The sequence below is a fragment of the Triturus cristatus genome, chromosome 1_2 (genome assembly GCF_964204655.1).
Source record: "Triturus cristatus chromosome 1_2, aTriCri1.1, whole genome shotgun sequence".
NCBI classification, from domain to species: domain Eukaryota; kingdom Metazoa; phylum Chordata; class Amphibia; order Caudata; family Salamandridae; genus Triturus; species Triturus cristatus.
The window spans coordinates 276,674,635-276,697,190 of NC_140580.1; the positions used below are offsets into that span (position 1 = coordinate 276,674,635).

General features: G+C 42.4%; 1 protein-coding gene across 2 annotated transcripts in view; it reads left to right on the plus strand.

Annotated features, from left to right (window-relative positions):
• The window catches only part of LOC146867156 (uncharacterized), a 514,074-nt gene that overhangs the window by 36,836 nt on the left and 454,682 nt on the right, over positions 1 to 22,556 (plus strand). The window contains exon 2 of one of the 2 annotated variants that reach the window (XM_085603679.1): positions 14,605 to 14,701. The gene's annotated coding sequence lies outside the window, so the exon portion shown is untranslated. Of the gene's footprint in view, positions 1 to 14,604; positions 14,702 to 22,556 lie in introns of those variants that run through there. The other variant, XM_085603682.1, reaches the window with a different exon arrangement.

A 22,556-nucleotide genomic window follows, 5' to 3' on the forward strand; every position in this document is an offset into this window, starting at 1 on the left:
TGGTTTTTTAAATGATACTTTCTAACTATAACGTGCCTGAAACCTATGGTTTTTCCAGTGAATTTCAAAGGTTTTTTAAATGAAAATTTGTAAGTCTAATGTACCTCAATCCTATGTTTTTTGTATTTTCTCTCTCTCTCTCTCTCTCTCTCTCTCTCTCTCTCTCTCTATATATATATATATATATATATATATATATATATTTATATATATATATATATATATATATATATATATAGCAGTAGAAAGATTCCCCGAACACGTCAGCTCCACTCCTGTCGGGGCCGGTGCGAGTTCCCGGGTTCGGGTCCCGGTATATATAAACGGAAACTCCCCAAGGTTGTATCCTAGAAAAGGAATACTCGCACTCCAAGGCTCGGTCATTCAAGAAAGAATTTATTGGCTCCCACCATCCCATCAGCATGCAAGCGTAACTCGGCGCAAAGCAACTTCCCATCGCCGTACCAATCTCTTGCTTAAACCATTGATCTTCAAACAGGAAAAAATTGTTATTCAAACAGAACATCAGCATATCTAGAAGCATATTCGTTTGATCATATAAAAAGATGGACCTGTCCCTGAAAAAATGTTTGCACGCCTGTATTCCATCAGAATGCCTGATGCAGGTATACAACGATACCACATCCACCGTTGCAAGCCAAAAATTCTCTTGCCACAATATACCCTCAATTTGATTAATAAAATCTGTGCTGTCCCTACAGTATGAGGGGAGGGTTAGTACGTAGGGGGAGAGAAAAGCATCAAGGAAAGTTGAAGTGTTCTCGAGAAGACTACCTTTAGCCGAGACTATTGGTCTGCCTGGGGGGTGACTGGATTCTTATGGACCTTTGGTAACATATAAAAACAGGATGCTACCGGATGTTTCACATAGAGGAATCTATATTCACTCTCTTCTAATAGGCCTTTCTTTCTCCATTCCCCCAATTTGTTGTAATAAGTATTCATTGCCCAAGTGTAATCTTCCCTGCTCGATTTAACATAGTTGCCAGACAGAATCAATTGTGTATGAGCCTCTTGTTTGTACAAGTTGATGTCCCATGGGACAACATTGCCCCCTTTATCCGAAGGTTTAATTATAAACCCAGGATCACTGTTTAAAGTGCCCAGTGCCAGTCGTTGTTCGGGTGATAAGTTACATGCGTGTCTGTTTTTGGTCGTGTCCCAGATGCGCATCAAGTCCCTCATACATACATATATCCAAAATACACCAAATAAGTGCGCTCTCAGTGACAAACGGACTGCGCAACTGTAAAGTATCCACAAGGTGTTTATTTCACCACAACGCGTTTTGGCTTACGACAAAGCCTTGAACACGTGAAATGTGCACAAATAATGAACAACATATAAGGCATACGTCATATCAACAACACAATTAAGGGACAATAGTAAGTTCAGCGTTTTTGGCAGACATCTTGAAATAGGCACAATGTTGAGTAATGCACTGCCCTATTGCAAAGATCATGTATTTACCCACAGTCAGAAGGGTTCACCATGCCCCCAAATATTATCTCCAAATTACGAAACATGTGTACCGTAAATGAAATGACAATTGATTGGGCAAACGCCAAATAAAATGTAAATCAGCAATCTGTCATGATACGAGTAAAATATACAACATGCAATAACTTTATCAGTCCGGTGTTCAGACACTTTAAAAGCTGGTTTGACGCACCTGCGGGTGACATGTCATCTCTTAAGTTAAACCTTATCCTTTAACTCAATGCGCAAATGTAACCACCTTGTGCTTGCCAGAAAGTATGTCAGAATATAAGAGGCAAGTGCCTGAAATAATCGCAAAGTGCAAGAGCATTGCCAAGTAAAAAAATACAATACTGGAAAGAGTGTGGGAAACCTCAATGAATTTCCTATCCAATGCACATACAACACAAAATGGATATTAATAGCGCAAATGCAGAAGAAGGAGAAGAGGGGGGACTTACGTGAATGGCATGTGCATATTGACAGTCTCATATCAGTACCTGTCTATCATCAAAAAGCAAGGGGACATAGGTGTGTTGTATATATTAACAATACTGGGCCAGTGCCCGAGTATCCCTCCAAATATTTAAGGGCAATGACGCAAATATACAAAGAGTAAATATAGATTGACAAACCCTGCCCCAAATGTTGTTGTAGATGTATCCTCATAGTAGCCCGTCTCTGAGTTGTGAAAATGTGAGACTAGAGGGGAAAAGGGTAGGAGGCCCATGAATATGAATACCAGTGAGTGGGCCCCATCATTTCCTCCCTTGAATGAAACAAAAAAGAAGAGAGCAGAAGCATAATATTAGTTGCATATCATAAAAAAAGTTAAGAAAACATTAAAATGCAGTGATGCTTTTTTTCTTAAATACAAGGAAAATAGAGGAACAAGAGCGGCCTGAAATGATATACATGATCAAAGGAAATTGCCATGCTTAAAGGCAGTCAAACAGATTACATCATGATCTTAATCATCTTTCAGATGGATTGCCAATTGCTAATCACAGTTTAAACCCCTCGGGTGTTAAGTTTGGAATTCTATGATCAGTTTGGACTCTCTCTGTCTGAGTTTCAAATTTCTGTTCCCCCCCCCCCCCCGGGATGTCTATCCACCTGTTCCAAAATCAAAAAAACTCAACAGGGCAGGATTGGAGAAATGTTCATTATAAAAATGTTGTGCCACAGGGTATTTCTCATCGTTATTAGCTATGGCTCTGCTATGTTCCAGAATACGTTTTTTGGCCATGCATGTTGTGCTGCCAATGTACCATAGCCCGCAAGGGCATTCGATCGTATAAATCACAAATGTGGAACTGCATGTAAGGAACTGAACTATATCCTTGCAGATTTTATTATGTGTGACCCTTTTACGAAATTTACTGTTTCTGCATGCCTTACAGTGGCCACAAGGGAAGAACTCACATAGCCCATGTTCGTTTCTATTGGGCTGTATAGTGATATCACTGTGTACCAATAGGACCCTGATGTTCCTGCCCCTTCTGTAAGTAATGCTGGGTCTGTCAGGAAGAGTCGCTCCTATGATATTATCATTTTCAAGAATGTCCCATTTCTTACTCAAAATCTGTTTGATGTTACCAGAGTCCGAATTGAATGTCATAATGATTCTAGTCTCATTCTCAGTGATATAACCGGGTTCAATGATGGTAGCAGCGATGGTTTGGGCTCTGGTAACCCCATCTGCCCTTTCTTTGGCTCTGCGAAGAACCCACTTGGGATAACCCCTGATCTCAAAACGTTCCATCATAATCTTGCTTTCTGCCTGAAATGCTTCCTCAGAGCTACAGATTATTTTTGCCCTCAGCAGCTCCCCATATGGGATACTCCACTTGAGGGCCTCTGGGTGGCTGCTGAGGGCATGTAGAATACTGTTGCCAGCGGTGGACTTTCTGAAAAGAGTAGTTTGAATCTGTCTGTTGCTAAAGCTGAGACCAACATCGAGATATTGTGCTCTTGTGCTGCTAATATTAGCAGAGAGAATGATGTTGCGATCATTGATGTTAAGTTGGTCTATAAACTCCCTGGACTCTTGTTCGGTACCCCTCCAGATGATAAAGAGATCATCTATGTACCTCATCCATGCCGTCACATGTCCAAGGTGTCTGACATGGTCAGGATTGGCAAACAGTTCTTGCTCCCAGCGCCCCATAAAGAGGTTCGCAAAGCTGAGAGCAAAACATGAACCCATCGCGGTACCTGTAACCTGCCTATATATAATCCCATTGAACAAAAATATGTTATTCATCAGACAGAATTCTATCATGTCCAATATCATCTGGCTATGTTCTAGGTATCTAGCAGGTCTGTTCATCAAGTAATGGTTACACGCGTCTAAACCTTGTGTATGATCAATGATGGTGTATAGGGAATGAACATCCAATGTAATAAGGAGGGAATCACCTGCCATATAGACATCCTGAAGTTTATTCAGGAAATCGTTGGTGTTCCTAATGTATCTGGGTAGTGTATTAACAAGATCTCTCAAAAAGTGATCCACATATTTCGAGCTATGTTCAGCTACACTCCCTTTAGAGGAAACAATGGGGCGCCCTGGTGGATTAATGGGGTCCTTGTGAAGTTTCGGTAACAAATACAGTACTGGGAGCACCGGATGATCTTTTTTAAGATAACAGTACTCCTCCCACTCCAATAAACCCCTATCTCTCCATATAGTGAGCTTGTCCCAAATCTAAAAAAAAAGTCTTTGTGAACCAAGGGCTACCTTTTTGCCAAATTTGGTGTAATTCCGTTCAGCAGTTCGGGCTGTATAAGTGAGTAATTAAACGTGTCTTACTGAAAGCATGGGTTAGTGACTAAACTGTGTGAATGTCCGTATCAGTCGGTCAGTTGGTGTGTAAGCCGCTGCATGGGTTGGTGAGTAGCTACATGAGTGTCTATGTGGGTTATTGATTGGTTGTCTGAGTATCTGTATGGGTGCCTGAGTGTCTGTGTGGGTGGGTGGGTGGTGTGTGACTCTCTGCATAGATTTGTGAGTGCATGATTCACTGGGTGTATGGCTTTAAGAGTGCATCTGTGAAGGGATTTATGGGTGGGTGAGTGTTTGTATGGGTGTGTTGGTGAGTGAATGGATAACTCAGTGGTACATGTGAGAGTAACTACATATGTGAAAGGCAGTATATGTGAGTGTTGGACTATATAAATGACTATATGTGAGAGTGAGTGATTGTGAGAGTGGCTGAATGGATGAGTGTGTGCTTGGGTCAGTGATTGTATAAGAGAGAAAGTATGTGTTAGTATATGTATGAATAAGTGAGGTGGTGTGTGTATAACTGTATAGGTGAGTAAATGGGAGTGTGATTGATTGTTTGCAAGACTGACTAGGTGTGTGAGTAACTATAGGTGAGTGGCGATGTGTGTGTGTGTCTGTACAGGTGTATGAGATAATATTTCAGTGGCTATATTGATGAGAGACTGCATGAATGAGTGACTGTATAGGTGAGTGGATGTGTGTTTAGACCTATAAATCAGTGAGTGGGTATGTACTAACTGGTATTGGTGTGCCTATGGGTTTGAGAATGGTTGTCTGTATTTTAGAGGGGGTGTATCAAAGGTTATATTAGGGTGTGAGGAGGTGCATCAGATGATCACGTGGATGATGTCATCAGTGATGTCTTCAGTGATGTCACTGACCATGTCATGAGTGATGTAATATGTGACATCATCAGTGCATTGCGGGGACACGAGTTATAGTTAGCACAACTAACTATAACGGCTGAATTTCTCTGGTTTTGTACGAGTGAAATGTCCAACTAACTACTACGTCCCTGAAACCTGTGGTTTTTTTCAGTGAATTTCTGAGGTTTTTTAAATGCAAATTTCTAACTGTAACGTTCCTGAAACCTCTGTTTTTTTCAGTTAATTTCAAAGGTTTTTTAAATGATGATTCCTAATTATAATGCTCCTGAAACCTATGGTGTTAATATACACACACTATCCCTAAATAAAGTTCTACCAATTATAGTTCCATTTCCTTCACAGCTCATTTGAGATGTCATGAGTGATGTCATGAGTGATGTAACTGACCATGTCATGAATGATGTAATGTCTGAGGTCATTAGCAGTACATTGCAGGAGCGTAAGTTATAGTTAGCTCAGGTAACTATAACTGCTGAATTTCACTGGTTGTCTATGAGTGAAATCTGAATCTAACTAAAACATCCCTGTAATCTTTGTTTTTTTCAGCAAATTTCTAGTTTTTTTAATGTTAAGTAAGATGCATATCACAATGGATGGTGGGCGGTTGGTAGCAGGGTCTGGCCTGGCATTGTGCTGCCCCCACCCAAGATTGCTGCTCCTGCCTCCCCACCTCCTAGCCATCCATTGTCCAAGTCCATGTCCCTGCTCCCTTATTACAGCCCTGTGTGGCCGTTGTTCTGCCACTGGCCTTTCCGCCTTCTCTGAACAGTTAGCTTGCTGCCCCATCCACCTCCTCCCTATCCTCTGTTGTTTGAATCCATGCACTAGCCTCCTCCCTCTGGCCATGCATGGTCTGATGTGCTGTCACTGCCCTCCATTTAGCATGATGTCCCAGTTTACTCCTCCTGCCCTCCATTGCCCAATTCGATGCCCCGTCATTGACCTCCTGGTCAGCCTCTGTGCTTAGCTTGCTGCCCCTACTCTTCTTCCCCCTGCCCTCTGATGTCTGTGTGCATGCCCCTGCTCCATCCTTTTTGCCCACCATTTCCATGGACCTGCCCCTCCTATCTACTCTGATTGTTCTGTTGAGCTGCCACTCCCCTCCCACCTGCCTAGCATTGTCAGATGACTGTAACCTGTCCCTGCCACCTACACCCTGCCTGTTCACGTTCCATGCCCCTATCCCCGTCCTCCTGTCCTCCATAGTCAATTTTACTGCCACACCCTTCTGCCCTCCCTGATCTGTTGTCAGGCCCCTTTCCCTGAACTCTATTGTCTGCGCCCAGCTCCTACCCCTGTATTCTATCCCCCATGGTCCTTTGTGCATGCCCCTGTCCCCTCCTTCTTGCCCATCATGGCCATTTTGCTGCCATTAACCCTCCAGCTTGCCATGCATGGTCTTCTGTGCTGCCACTGCCCCTCCCACCTTCCCTGTGTGGTCAGCTAGCTGCCCTGACCCCCTCCCACCTTCCCTCCATGGTCTGTGTGTATACCATTATAGTCTCACTATTGCTCTCCATGGTGTGTCTTGCTTCTAGTGCCCATCCTGCCTGACCTCCATGGTCAGCTTGCTGCTCCTGCCCTGCCCCCTTGCCCCCTGCCCTCTTTTTTGTTTTCCATGTGCAGACCCCTATTCCCTCCCTCCTGGCTTGTCTGTTTCATTGTAATGCCCCTGAGCCCTCCCTCCTGCCCTTTATGGTCCGTTATGCTGCGGCTTTCTCTCCTGTCTGTCCATTATGGTCAGCTAGCTGCCATTGCCTCTTTCCCCTCTGTTCTCTGTTGTCCATGCGCATGGTGCTGTCCCCTCCCTATTGCTTTCTATGAATTGTTGTGCTACACTTCCATCCCGCATGCCCCATGTGGTGTATTGTGCTGCTGCAAACCCTGATGCCTGCCCTGTATGGGCAGGTTGGTGCACCTCTCCATGTCCCTCCTGTCCTCTGTTATCTGAGTCCATGTCCCTACCCCAATTCCTCCTGCCTTTCATGATCAAATGTACCATACTTGCTAACATCTTGAAATTGGTAAGAGGGAGATTTTGAAAACAACAGGGGTATTGATTTTTCCCCATTGACTTACATTGAAAAAGAGGAGATTGTAAACAGCAGACAGATCAAATAAAGCCCATTTGGGCTTAAAAACATTGGGCTTTTCAAGGCTGAATTGGGTCTGTTGACAAGTACGGTTATAGTACCACTGCCTCTTCATTCTGCCCACAATGGTCTATTATATTGCCACAGCCTCTCTTGCCTGTCCTGTATTGTTGATTTGTTGCCCCTACCCCCTTTCCACTGCCTTCCATAGTCGGATGTGCTGCCACTGCCATTCCTGCCTGCCCAGTGTGGTCAAATTGTTGCCTCTGCACCCTTCTACCTGCCTTCAATTTTCTGAGTCCGTGCCCCTGGCCTCTGCCTCTCAACAGTATCCTAATTAACAACTAGATTGCTAACATTCTATATTTATTACAAAAGTGTGGCATGCCTGAAGTCAACTTGATGCAATCAAAACTGTAATACCTACAGCATTTCCTTTAGAAATTACATAGATGAGAGGGTCTTATTTGCATTAAAATTATGGTTAGTGCTCTAAAAAACTAAAATGAGGACATATTTTCTGAGTTTTCAAATAGCGACAAAGCACTTTTAAATTATTTGTTATCTTTATGTTTTTTTATCCAGTTAACCACTTGATTAAATGTTGCACTTGGGGGAGAGGATGTTGTGTTACTTTCAGAGCTGCAGACTTTGCAAATGGGGAACCAGGTTAGAGTTTTTGCTTCAGATTGACATTCTGTGATTCTGGTCAACTCACTTAATCTCCCCATGTCTACAACCAAAATGAATTTGTCTTTGTGTGATGTAACCAATGTTCATGTAAAGTTCTCCAATACCTGACCAGTCTGCACTATATAAAACTGCAAAAACACAAAAAATAAAAAAGTGTTTTGCACACTTCTGTCATTGGGCTACACCTGGGCTACATCTGGGTGATATTTGTGCTACATTTGAGCTCTTTTGTCTCTGGTACCCATCTTGGGAAATGCATTTGTTATGAAGTTTCCTAATTTCCTCATTTACTGCAGTCTCCCCAGCAGAAAATACTTTCAATTTTTTACTTTGATTCCATCAAGAATGCATTAAGATTGTCACAAATGTGCCATAAATTCTGAATGTTAGAACTCTAGTTGCTGATTAGATCACTGTTGTAAAGCTACTGCTCACCAGGGAAGTCTGCTGCTGGGTATTCAAAGTGCATGTTTCAGTCTTCATGTCAGAATTTTGTAATGAAATAGAAGAGGGTTTGAGAAATCAAAATGTGCCCTAATTTTTCTTTCTGCAGCACTAATCGTAATTTCTATGGCAAAATGAACCCCATCATTGTGTTCCTTTTTAAATTGAATGTTTTAAGTGTTACCAGTTTATTCCAATCAAGATGGCTTCAGGTGTGCCATACTTTTGTCATAAGTAAGACTGTTAGCGCTCTAGTTGTTCTTTCGAACACTCTGGGACATTCTGTCTTTGGGCTATATGTGGGCTACATCTGGATGATATCTGTGCTACATTTGGGCTCTTTTGTCTCTGGTGGCCATCTTGGGAGACTTATTTGTTATTAAGTTTCCTAATTTCCGCATTTACTACAGTCTCCTCAGTAGGAAATACTTTCAGTTTTTTACTTTGATTCCATCTAGAAGGCATTCAGATGTGTCACACATTTGCCATAATTTCAGAATGTTAGCACTCTAGTTGCTCATTAGATCACTGTAGTAAAGCTACTGCTCACCAGGGAAATCTGCTGCTGTTATTGAAAGTGCATGTTTCAGTCTGCATGTCAGAATTTATTAATGAAATAGAAGAGTATTTGAGAAATCAACATGTGCCCTAATTTTTCTTTCTGCAGCACTAATCATAATTTCTATGGCAAAATGAACCCCCTCATTGTGTTCCTTTTTAAATTAAATGTTTTAAGTGTTACCAGTTTATTCCAATCAAGATGGCTTCAGGTGTGCCATACTTTTGTCATAAGTAAGACTGTTAGCGCTCTAGTTGTTCTTTCGAACACTCTGGGACATTCTGTCTTTGGGCTATATTTGGGCTACATCTGTATGATATTTGTGCTACATTTGGGCTCTTTTGTCTCTGGTGGCCATCTTGGGAGACTTATTTGTTATTAAGTTTCCCAATTTCCTCATTTACTACAGTCTCCTCAGTAGGAAATACTTTCAGTTTTTTACTTTAATTCCATCAAGAAGGCATTCAGATGTGTCACACATTTGCCATAACCCAGAATGTTAGTACTCTAGTTGTTCATTAGGTCACTGTAGTAAAGCTACTGCTCACCAGGGAAGTCTGCTGCTGGTTTTGAAAGTACATGTTTCAGTCTGCATGTTTTTCTTTCTGCAGCACTAATCATAATTTCTATGGCAAAATGAACCCCCTCATTTTGTTCTTTTTAAATTCAATGTTTTAAGAGTTACCACTTTATTCCAATCAAGATGGCTTCAGGTGTGCAATACTTTTGTCATAAGTAAGACTGTTAGCACTCTTGTTGTTCTTTAGAACACTCTGGGAAGCTGCAGTAGAACACAAAGGAATCAACTGACATTCTCTTCCCTTGTTGGATGTACATGTTTTACTGAGAATGTCAGACTTCATTCTCACATGACTGAGAAAGATAATGTGAATTTACAGAAAATATGCTCTCATTTTAGCTTCTAGATCACCTTCCAAACCTCTGTGGGGAAAAAAATGAGAAAATAGTTTTCTCTCAAACATGATTCATGATATCCCAGCAGAAGGCTTTTTCACAGGGTAATATTACCTTAGAACACACCACAATTCCTAAAATTAGTATGGTACCATCAAGAAATGATTTATAATGTAACTAAAGTCTTATCACCTTTTATACGTTCTCCTTTTGGTGACCCTCAAAATCTTCCATTCATTGCAATGCTTTTTAATGAGGTGCTATCATGTATATTGGTCCCAATATGGCTGCCAACACTTCTTGGATGAAGTGCTGACAGCCAATCAGATCTCACAATGAGATGTGTGGTTAGGCTTCGCCCAGATATATAAAGTTCTTTTTCCTTTAATATTGAAAAAAACTACTGAACGGATTAACACCATTTGACAAAAAGGACTCTTTCTGAACCAAGGGCTAACTTTTTGCCGACTTTGGTGTAATTACGTTCAGCAGTTCGGACTGTAGCTTTGTCTAAAGTTTCCTATGGAAAATAACATGGGGAAAACGTGTTTTGGGACCCCCTTTAATCTCTGCCCCCGCTTGAAGAATCACCCCGAAACTTTCAAGACAGGAGCTGACCAGAGCTGATCACTAGTTTTGAAAATTTCGCGAAGATTCGTCAACCGGTGCAGAAGTTATTGGGAAAACAAAAAACACTTTTCCGTTGGAAACTAGGTCCTAACTAACCCTGGGCGTAGTTTGCATAGTAGCACAACGCGTAGCTACGCGAAGTACACTTTGATCTACATGCAGCTACGCAGACTGCGTAGTGCGTAGCTGTTGGCACTGTGTGGTTGTCTGCTCTGTGCAATAATTGCAAACAACATTTTGTACAGTGCAAGTTATCATACAATAAGTATTTCTGTCTTTATATGCTAAAATGCATATAGTCATTTCACAAAAGTAAAAATGATAAATTAGCAAGCAGTAAGAGAGGTGAACATTTTGGGATCCTCCCTAACCTAGGGATAGAACCAAGCAGATGCCTTGAAAACAAAAAGCACATCTTATTGAACGATTCTGTGGTGGTCCCATCCTCTTAGAACCACCCCAAGCACAGTTATTGGCAAAAATACAATCCCAACCAAAGGCCCTGAAAAACATTATGGGACCCCAAAATCATCACCTCTCTCATTGCCTAATATTTTCATTCTCAAAGTTCACTTTTGTGAATTGGTTATATGCTTTATAGCATGGAAAAGTGCTTTATCAAAGCATTTGTTGGTGTTGTTGATTATGCTGCTATGCTACGTGTTTTAGCACAGTTTATGCACTGTGCTATGTGCATTTTGCGTAGTGCGTAGAAGCGCAAACTAACTACTGGTGACCGCCAGTAGGTAATATATATCCTCCATATCGGTTCAGCGTTGCCGGATTGTAGCAGCGCTCCTCATGGGTGTGTGACCCCGCGGCAGAACCACAGCGCTTCACATTTCCACACAATCCTTTCCAGGCTATAAAGGACAAGGGTCGCACTCCCGTAGAGTTTTGCAATTTTTTTGTTTATTTTCCCCGTTTCATTGATGGGAACACAGGCAGAAAGATCAACCAGTTTCGGTATTACCCAATACCTTGATCACGATCTCAAACACACACTTGTGAACATTGTTTAAATATTTTCAAACCTCAATTACATAATTTCCTGTTTGAAATCACAAGTGCCCCTCTGGATTATGGGAGCTGTAGTGTCATGCATTTTTTAGATTTTTTTTTTCTTTTTTTAATTTTTATATTAAGTGCTAACAAAAGAGACACCCCCCTATGCTTTTAGAGATCTCCTGGTATTGACATAGTCACCAAGTCCATTAGAGATTCTATCCTAAGACCCTCAAATTGATCCCTCTAGTGGGTCATGTAACGTTCGTTTTCATTTCCTTTTTTTTCCTTATACATCTTTCATTTCTCTTTCAATGGGGTGTGTTCAACTTATTTTTCATAACCCAATCATTTTTAGTATCAATTTTCATATTAGTTAATTCTTGTTTTTTGCATATGTCTGTTCTCTTCTTCAGTTCCTCCAGTTCAAAGGGAAAACCAGTTCCTGATCTATAAATGAATATACAGTTCTTCAGATTGGTTGAGGCCATGTGGTGTTAGTGTTCGTAAATTGAGGATATGCCGCGATTCCTTCTGACGTAGGAGTTTTTCTCGATTTCCCCCATGTTAATTTATTGCCACTGTTTCAATTCCGTAGAACTTTAACATCTTCCAATGATTAAAATAAGGGTATTTAAGGGTTTGGGGATGGTAAGGGTGTTTTTAGGGTTTAGGGGTGTGATAATACAGTGGAATATCAGAAGCTATCTAAGGACGCTTGTTATGAAGTCTCAAGAGTACTGAAGAAACAGAAACTTTTACTCATTGATGAGGTGAGCATGGTCTCAAACTTGATGCTTGCCTTTGTTCATTTAAGAATGCAACAGATTTTAAAAACAGATTACGATGTTCTGTTTGGAGGAAAACATTTAATTGTATTCGGAGATCTACTACAACTTACTCCTGTAAAAGGACAACCTGTTTTTAAAACACTTGTCCATGAAGACACTAGGAAATCTTTGGCAAGTATTGGAAATTTGAACATTTGGTTAAATCTTGAATATAAAGAACTTGTTGGGAATATGCAATAAGCGAGTGATGAAGATTGCAGAAATATTCTTCAAAACATAAGAATTGGTGTTTTGATGAAAAATGGTAAACAAACTTTGGAAAGTCGGCTACTAAGGAACTTGTTTGCAACTGGAAACACAGCAGCTAAAGTAATGTGCAATATGCTTGAAGAAAAGCAGTCTATAGTTTGCCTAATGCCTACACTGCAAGAGTGTTCTATATTTAATCAACAACTTCTCAAAATTGGAAAAAGTACAAATAGTGGAAATGGAAGCTATTGATAAAATTAAACACCAGGTAGTGACTATTTTTCTTACAGAGAAACTACAGGCTACATTGGATCTTTGGAAAAGTCTGTATTTCAAACTGCAGGCTTAGAAAAGACTTTACATATATGTATAAACTGTTGGGTAATTTTACGGCGTAATTTGAATGTAGAAGAAGGTTTGGTAATTGGAGCAATGGGAACAGTTGTTGCTTTTGTAAAATTTCAGAATACAGATTGAATAGAATTTTTGATTATATAATTTGATCACATTAAAGAGGTAAGATAGATTGGGCGTTGTGCTGTATGTTTTTTGCTTGTAAAAGATTTTGTATGTTCACAGACAACAGTTTCCTCTGTCTTTAGCAAATGCAGTAACTATTGATGAATCTCAAGGTTTAAATATAGACACTGCTTTTGTAAATATTGTAAGTACAGTGTTCATAGAGGGAATAGCATACGTTGCATTGTCTTGAGTATGATCAATGTCTGCTTTGTATTTGATAGATTTTGATGACAAAAAGGTTAGTGCTTATGCAAATTGTGTAAGAGAGTACAATCGCTTAGAAAGACTTTATTCTCCTGATTTAGGTTAATATCCAATATATGAGAAACGAATAGTGTGTCCAAAATGGAAACATGTCAAAGATGCAATTGAGGTTCAAAAATCAAAAACAAATCAAGAGAAATTTGAAAGCGTAAAGAAAAAGAAAATGGGAAATGTTGATGACATTGTAGGATACCAGTTGCTTGGAGTATTAGAACATGAAGGAATACAGATTGAAAACTTATTCAGTCTAAGTTACAGATGGGATCAGAAATGTGAAGAGTATTCATTTACTTCTACCACTGTAATACAAACAGAAATTCATATACTTGACGATACCAGTCTGCAAATCAGTACCTTTTAACAAATTGACAAAAACAGCCAATAAGGATATGAGATGTTCACATTGTAGATCAGAGATGTTGTCTACATTACATATAGAAAGATTTGGGAAATATCTAATTTTAATGCTACAACTTTGTAGAGCAAATGAAAGAAAATTGGAAACGAAAATTAAAAGTTTGAATGCAAGTCAAATATCTATTTCAGGAAGAACTTTTATAGCAGTGGCTATTATTTTTGGTGATGGACCTACTAAAACATCTGGACACTATACTGTGTACTTAAAGTGTAATGAAGGATGGACACTTTGCAATGATGCCCACTTGGAATTCAAACCTAGATTGCCATATGAATTACCAAATTCATATTTGTTATTTTTGAAGCCAAAGTTTTGAGTTCATCATTCGGCCTATTGGGAAGATGTAAACTGAAAGTAGGCAGGAGTGCAAACTATTAGTATTTATAATTAGTGTTTGAATTATTATTTACGGTAATTGATATTGCATTTGGAAAAATGTGTTTAAAAGCAATTAGTTTATATATTTGTTCTCTATATTGTACCAGATGTAAATGAGAATCTATATTTTGGCAACAGTATTTGAGATAAATAATAGAGTTAACTTAGATGAAGGAAACAATTAACAAAGTGTAGATAGAAAAACACAGAGCTACACATATTGAAAATGATGCTGTACGCTGATTTTTTCCTTCTACAATCAATTTGATTGTTTTTTCCCCTGCTGTTCAATGATGATACTACATTGAAATCACTGTGTATGGTGAAGTTAAGTGGATTCTGAGTACTGCAAAAAAGGGAAACTGAAAATGTTATGTAATTCTAAATTGATGTTGTGTTTTTGAAAATCTATTATTATTGCTGTAATACATTATCATTAATAACAGTTTTTCTTCTTCTTTATAGTAGGTGCTGTTGAAGTTTGGAAAGAGTTTTAATGCTGTTTAGGAGAATGCTACTCCAAAATACTTCTACATAGTAATGTATACAAATTTCTTAAAAGGTAAGAATACACAATATAATATGCATGATAACGTGAAAAAAATGTTTAAAGATTATATCTCATTTGTTTCTAATATAAATAATGCTGATCCTTTAGACTACTTGAAAATTATCATTATGTTGCTCATGTAATCAGGCAGGCAGTCATCCTTTTACGTAGACACTACCCATGCACTTATCCAGTCACTCAGGCACCACTCCTGCAGTCAACCAATCACTAAGGCAGTACCAGTGCACTCAACCATTCACTGGGGTACTACCCATACACTCATCCAATCAACCAGGCTTTATCCTTGCACTCATACTTTCACTGAGGTATATCATATGCAGTAATACAATCACCAGGGCCCTACCCCTGCACTCATTCAATCACCCTGGCACTCTCTTGTTTCCCTCCCCAGGACCGCTGCTAAACGCGGGCACCATCTTGGGGAGAGATAGGTCAGCGAACTAGTCTAGTTTTCTGCTTCCCCTGACTCTATAATTAGGAGGCTGGTGCGAGTGCGCCTTAGGCGCGCCAAAGGCGCGCCTAAGGCAAGCCCGTCAGTGCCCGTCCGCGCCAAGGTCGCGCCTAGCGCCAGACCCCCTGCCCAATAAGACATAGGGACTTCTAGCTCTATTTTTTATTCCAGCAAGACCCTGCATAATCTCAACCCCCACAACTATCCGAACTGTCTGTCTGCAGCCCACGCATTGGTCCACTCGCTGACATGTCCAGGCTGCGGTACCATTCTGCCTGAATTAACCCTTTTTCCTATTAAGATTGCTACTAACCTCAGCAGTTACAAAAAAAAAACTGTGCCCAACCAAACATGGAAATGTATCCTTTTAAACGCACGCTCTTTAGTTAAACACAGCCTTGAGTGCCACACATTTAGGTGCCGATTCCGATCCTGGAAAAACCGGGTACGAACCGTCGGTCGGAGCGTTTTCTCCGTCCGACTCGTACCCGGGAAAAAAACATTACAAACATGCAAGTACAATTCGCACGGAAACACCATTTCCGTACGAATCGTAAAAAACACCGACCGACGAAAATATACATACAAATGTGATCCGGGAAAGCGCCGACGTGACGTCGGGACGCATTCAGGCTGCGTTTCACGAACCAGGAAGTACGATTCGAACCGACAGCAGTCTGGACGGCAATATTTTTACGGCACCCAAAAGTGCCGGAAAAGCGAAGTACGCCGCGATGCGAGCGGAAATGGGGGCCCGGTACGTACCCCCCCAGCCCCCCGTATGTATGCGCCGTCCCCCCCCAGCCCCCTGTATGTACGCGCCGTCCCCCCAGCCCCCGTATGTACGCGCCGTCCCCCCCAGCCCCCCGTATGTACGCGCGTCCCCCCAGCCCCCTGCGGATGGACGCGCCGTACCCCCCAGCCCCTCGTACGTATGCGCCGTCCCCCCCAGCCCCCCGTATGTACGCGCCGTCCCCCCCAGCCCCCCGTATGTACGCGCCGTCCCCCCCAGCCCCCGTATGTACGCGCCGTACCCCCAGCCCCCCGCGGATGGACGCGCCGTACCCCCAGCCCCCCTCCGTGTATGTCTGGTGCGGACCCCCACCCCCGAATGTACGGAGCGTACCCCCACCCCCGAATGTACGGAGCATACCCCCACCCCCGAATGTACGGTGAGGACCCCCACCCTACCCCCCGAATGTACGGAGCGTACCCCCACCCCCGAATGTATGGTGCAGACCAGACCACTCAGGCACTATCTTTGCACCCATCCTTCCACTCAGGCACTACCCATACACTCATCGAATCACCCAGGCATTTCTCCTTCACTTATGCAATCAACCTGGCACTACCCATGCAGTCGTGCAATCACTTACACTACCCATGCAGTCATGCAATCACTCAGGCACTACTCTTGCACTTAACCATTCACTCAGGCACTACCCGTGTGTCTTGCTTCGCCTTTCAGATAATACAGAATCTCCCACATGGTGGCTCAAACACGGCAAAGCAGGAGACATAAAACATAACAACACCTTTAGAAAAAGGTTTTATTTTGCAAAATGCAAAGACTCTCTTTTTAGAATAAGGCTTGGGGTTTTATTTTACAATGCTCTCTAACAGAAAGGCTTTCCCAGATGCCAAAATGAATCACCTAGAGATATATCTTTATGTGCAAGCATTATTACACACTTAATAAATGCAACTGTTAAATGCATGAATGATGCTAATGAATAAACAAGCAGCAAATAATATGAGATAAGACTGAAGTGACTATACTGGACGTCCGCAAAAGAATAATCAGAAAGATATATACACTGAATACATCAAATGATTAATTCACTCATTAACACATCACAAAGAAAACACCTCAAATGATCAAAGCCACTGGCCACACATCAAAATGGCAATAATCAAAGCTCAAACACCTCAAATAACCAAAGCCACTGGAACCACGCATCACAATGGCACTAGTCAGAAACAAGTCACCTCACCCAGTCGTTCACTCGACATCCTTGCCACTTCACGCTGGGTGGGGCATTCACAGCTGGCTTGGACTCTCGACGGGACTCAGGTTCCGTTTGTCTTACAGCAGTACGTCTACTCTGTAAGTGAGCTACCAACTCGGCTGTCAACAAACCTCAGCTTTATAGTCTCAAAACACACACTAGAAGGTTCGAGAGTCTTCCCCCCCATGTCAAAGGAATCTTACTGGAACTGGCCAGCTTCCGGGCAAGCATTCCATGGCAGAAAGGAGTTCCCATGTCCCCTCTACATTCTTGCATGTTCCAGCCTTTATCTTAACAAAGCTCACAAAAGCCTTCCAGGGTACATGAAACAATCTCTCACAAAAACAATCCTTGAACATGATAAACCCAAACAACTTGCGCACCTGGATGTGCACGCAGCTAAAGTTCAAGCCAGGCGAGTCAGAATTCAGGATGACATGAGGCCATGAAATTAATAATTGTACATCAAAGTGCACATTTGTGCACCACTGCTTATAGCATCACACACTTCATCCCACCACTGCTCAAAACACTGCACTTCAATACCAAGAAGTACATTCCACACCTCTCTCTCTCTCTCTCTCTCTCTCTCTCTCTCTCTCATGCTTTCAAATGCACATCCCACATGTTCAGTTCTTGGCAAGGCTGTTCTACTCCATGACAGCTCCCACTGAAAGACTGCAAGATTACAAGAAAGAAACCTTCAGGAGAAACAAGGCATATGCAGGACATCGAACATTCAGGCTGGGGTAAAATAACATTACACCATGCACTCAGCCATTCCCTCAAGGGCTACCCATGTACTCATGTAATAACTCATGCACTACCCATGCACTCATCCAATGACCCAGGCATTACTCTTGCAGTCATCTTTTTACTCGGGCAGTACCCATGCAGTGATCTAAGAACCCAGTCATTATTGTTGCACTCATAAAGTCACTCAGGCACTACTAATGCACTCATCCAATCACGCAGGCAGTACCCCTGCACTTATGCAATCACCCAGGCACCGCCCATGCACTCTTGCAATTACTCAGGCACCAGTCTTTCACTCAAACATTCATTAAGGTACTACCCATATACTCATACATTCCTTCAGGCACTACCTATGCACTCATGCAATGACCCAGGCATTCCCTTTGTACCCAAGCTTCCACTGAAGTACTTCCCATGCACTCAGCCAGTCACCCGTGTACTATTCCTGCACTCATGCAATCACCCAGGCACTATCCATGCACTCATGCAATCGCCCCGGCACAACCCATGCAGTCATGCAATCACTCAGGCACTACTCTTGTACTCAACAATTCACATAGGCACTGCTCTTGCACTCAACTATTCACTCAAACTCTACTCATTTACTCTTCCAATCACTCAGACACTACATATGCACTAATGCAATCACCAGACACTATCTATTGACTTATATATTCATACAACTTATAGCTTTTCTTTTTCAAACCAGAATAGTTGGTTCCATAAGAACCGGTTTTTGTCTTCTTTTTCAAAAACTATTTTATATATCTTTTTGTTTTTATAACTATTTTGTAGTCTTTTTGCTGTTTTTTATATTTTAAAATTGAACAAAAGAAATAGCAATGATGACTATTTATAGTGTCCAGCATTGTTTGAACAACTTGCTCCCCTACCCTCAAAACAGTTTTGCACTTTGGACATAACAGTGCAATTTTTTCCCAAATCAGGCAGAGTTGGTGGAATGCTGTGCACCATGTCTCAGGTTTGATTGTTGATGACTGTGCCTCTTATCCTTTTTTCAGCACTCTTGAGTCTTGCCAGTTCGGCTCTGGCAAGACGGTTTCCATGCATCATCCTCTAATGTTTATACATTGAGGACGTGCCGCAGGAATATTTGCTTTCACACCTTCTGACATACCTTGCATGACACCTTTTGAGCATTTACTTTTTTCATTCCCTCCGGAGCTGTGAAGAACACCCAAACAATGCTCTCCTTTTTCTTTCTTGGGAGTTTATCCTCTTCTTCAAGCAATGTCAGGTCCTCCTCCTCTTGCATGTCTCTTGATGTTGCCATTTTGAAAGATGAAAAACAAAATGTGAAAAACACCAAACCACCTGCAAAATGGCTGGTCCTAGAATGAGAGTGACTGTTGGTAACCACACCCTAAAGAAGAAGAAAGAGTAGGGAATCTAGCAAGTTTAATGTTGACAGGATGTTTGACCAATCAAATCCCTTTTTTTTGTGTGACGTGGGGTGCTAGACTCTTAGGTGATGCTACCGTGTACCGGACGTGATTACGTTTTGTAAATTTATTTTGCATTTGAACAATATTAGGTTGTATAATATATTATTTCAATTTGAAATAACTGTACCTCCTCATTTAAATAACAGTAAATAAATCTATATTTATATACAATTTTATTTGTAAAAAAACAAAAGATTCTCGTCCCGTACACGAATCTGGAAGTTGCAATCTACGCAGAGGTACCGCGATTACTGAAATTACTATTAAAAAAGTTTCATTTATTAGTATATAAGTTTAGCTAGTATCCTGACAAACCTCTAACCTTGAACTTAATATTATTATTGTCTATAAATATGAAAAATATATATGTGAAAAATCACGCAGGAGCCATGTTCCGTACATGGATCTAGAACTAACGCTCAGCAATGTACAGGGATTCATATCTGGTACGCGACTCCATGGTTTTATTAAAAAATAAATTATATATATAAATACACATATTATATATATGTGTATATTTATATATATTCAAAAATGCATGTAAACTAAGTTTAAAAAAATATATAATTGAATAAATATTAAATACAGTTTAAAAATATTACATATGTATAAATGCATTTTGAATATGTATATATTTATATATAAAATGTTATATATATATATATATATTACCTACTGGCGGTCGCCAGAAGGTAGATATAGTTAGGACCTATTTTCCATAGGAAATCCGCAACATTCCATTTGGAATAACTTTGGCGCTGATTGACGAATCTTCGCGAAATTTTCCAAACTTTTGTCCAGCTCCAGTCCACTCCTATCCTGAAAGTTTCACGGTGATTCGTCAAGCGGGGGCCGAGAAAAAAGCGGGGTCTCAAAATGCGTTTTCCCCATGCATTTTCCCATAGGACCTTTAGCCGCAGCTACAGCCCGAACTGCTGAACGGAATTACACCAAATTTGGCAAAGAGGTAGTCCTCAGTTCAGACTTGTGCCCTTTGCTTTAATGGTGTAAATCCGTTCAGTAGTTCCTGAGAAAAATACAGTTAACAGTACATATATATCTATGGCCTCGGAGGATCCGCACACCCTCCCGATCACGAGCTGAATATTAATTGGCTGCCAACACTCTGAATAAGGAAGTGTTGGCAGCCATCTTGTGGCACAAGAAACCCCCCAAAAAACGTTGCAAAATGGGAAAAGGGGGCAGGGTAGAAACACCCTGACCATCTAGGCCTGCTTAGGGGGTCCCACAAGCACCCCAAGGCCCCCCAAATTATTAAATATTTTTTATTAACAGGAGGATGCGCGCTGGATGCAGCCATCCTGCTGATAAGAAAAAAAATTCAGCGCGGGCTCCTGCGCTGAATATGCTAATTTGCCCCCGGGGGGCCAAATCCCGGGGGCATATTGAAAAATGAAGTGTGGCGGGGTCCCAATCCCCCCCACACTGCCCCGGGGACTGCCACCCCTGGGGTTCTAACATAATATCGGGGGCTCACGGCCGCCCCGCAACCCCCCAGGGATTCTTTAAAAAGGGTGGGGGGGCTCTCAGGCCCCCCAGCCCCGGGGACTGCCACCCCCGGGGTTTCAATATATTTGGTGTGGGGGCTGTCAGACCCCCCAGCCCCGGGGACTGCCAGCCCCCGGGGCAAATTCAAAATGTGGGAGGGGGGCCACGCGGCCCCCCTCCTGGAGCCTTGTATAAGCCCTAGGAACCGCCACCCCCCAGGGCCGGCTCCGGCAGTGTCCCGAGGTACCCACCCCCGGGACACTGCTGTTTGCAATGGCAGGGTGGGAGCCTCGCAGCTCCCACCCTGCCATTGCAAACTGCTTTGCTTCACTGAAGCGAGAGCAGGGAAACCTGCTCTCACTTCAATGAAGCAAAGCAGATTGCTTTTCCATATGGGGAGCAGCATGTTAGCTGCTCCCTATGTGGAAAAGCAATGCCGGCTCCCGCAGGAGGCGGGGAGCCGGTGGGATCGTGGTAGGATTGGGGACCCCCCACAGTCCCCAACGATGAGGGCCCCCGGGGCCTTGAAGTGGCCTGAGGAGGGGGGCTACGCAGCCCCCCTCCAAAATACAAAAATATATTAAAAAATTGGCCATGCCCCGGGGATGGGGTCCCTGGGGCACGGAATTGGCCACGGGAGGGGGGCCACGCGGCCCCCTTCCCGATTTTTTGTTTTTTATAAATACAAATTGGGGGCAGGCCCTGGGGTATGGGGTCCCCAGGGCAAATAAATTAGAAAAAGAAGGGGGGGCTACACAGCCCCCCTTCTAAAAAAATTAATAAAAAAAATACTGGATCGGGTCGGAAGCCACGTCCCCTCCTTGCACCACTCTGCAAACGCGCCCACTGGCGCGATTGCAGAGGGGGAACTAATTCCCCTTGAATACTGGGGGTCCCTGGGGGCCAACTAGCCCACCAGGAACCTTCAGTATGCGCCAGGGGGCTGCGTTGCAGAGAGGTGTAATGAGGCCATGCCCCTTTTTACACCTCTCTGCAGCGCTTCACCGTGGCGCTTACTGAAGGTACCTGGTGAGCTAGTTGGCCGCCAGGGGACCTTAGGATTCAAGGGGACTTAATCCCCCAACTTAAAACACGCCACAGGGTGCGTTTGCACAGTGGTGAAGGTAGGGGGCGGGGCCTGAGGTGATACGTGTGCAAACACGGCCTGTGGCGCGTTTTAAGTTGGGGAATTAATTCCTCTTCAATCCAGAGGTCCCCTAGGGGCCAACTAGCCCACCAGGTACCTTCAGTAAGCGCCACGGAGCTGCGTTGCACAGTGTTGTAAAAAGGGGCGTGGCCTCTGAACACCTCTTTGCAACGCAGCTCCCTGGTGCATACTGGAGGTATCTGGTGGGCTAGTTGGCCCCCAGGGGACCGCAGGTTTGAAGAGGAATTAATTCCCCAACTTAAAATGCACCTCAGGCCCCGCCCCCTTCCTTCACCATTGTACAAATATTCTATTCCTCTAAAATCAGCCGAACTACGAATTCCGATTTACTCACCTGTTATCTGGAGTAAACCCAGTGCTGCATCTTTTAGCCCAGCACTGACCCTGAAAAGTAATTCTAAGCGTACTTACCAGTAACTTGTATTTCCTTCCATAAGAATCCATTGTGTGGTTTTCAGCAGAAAAGTTTCTAAGTGTCTATTTTCAC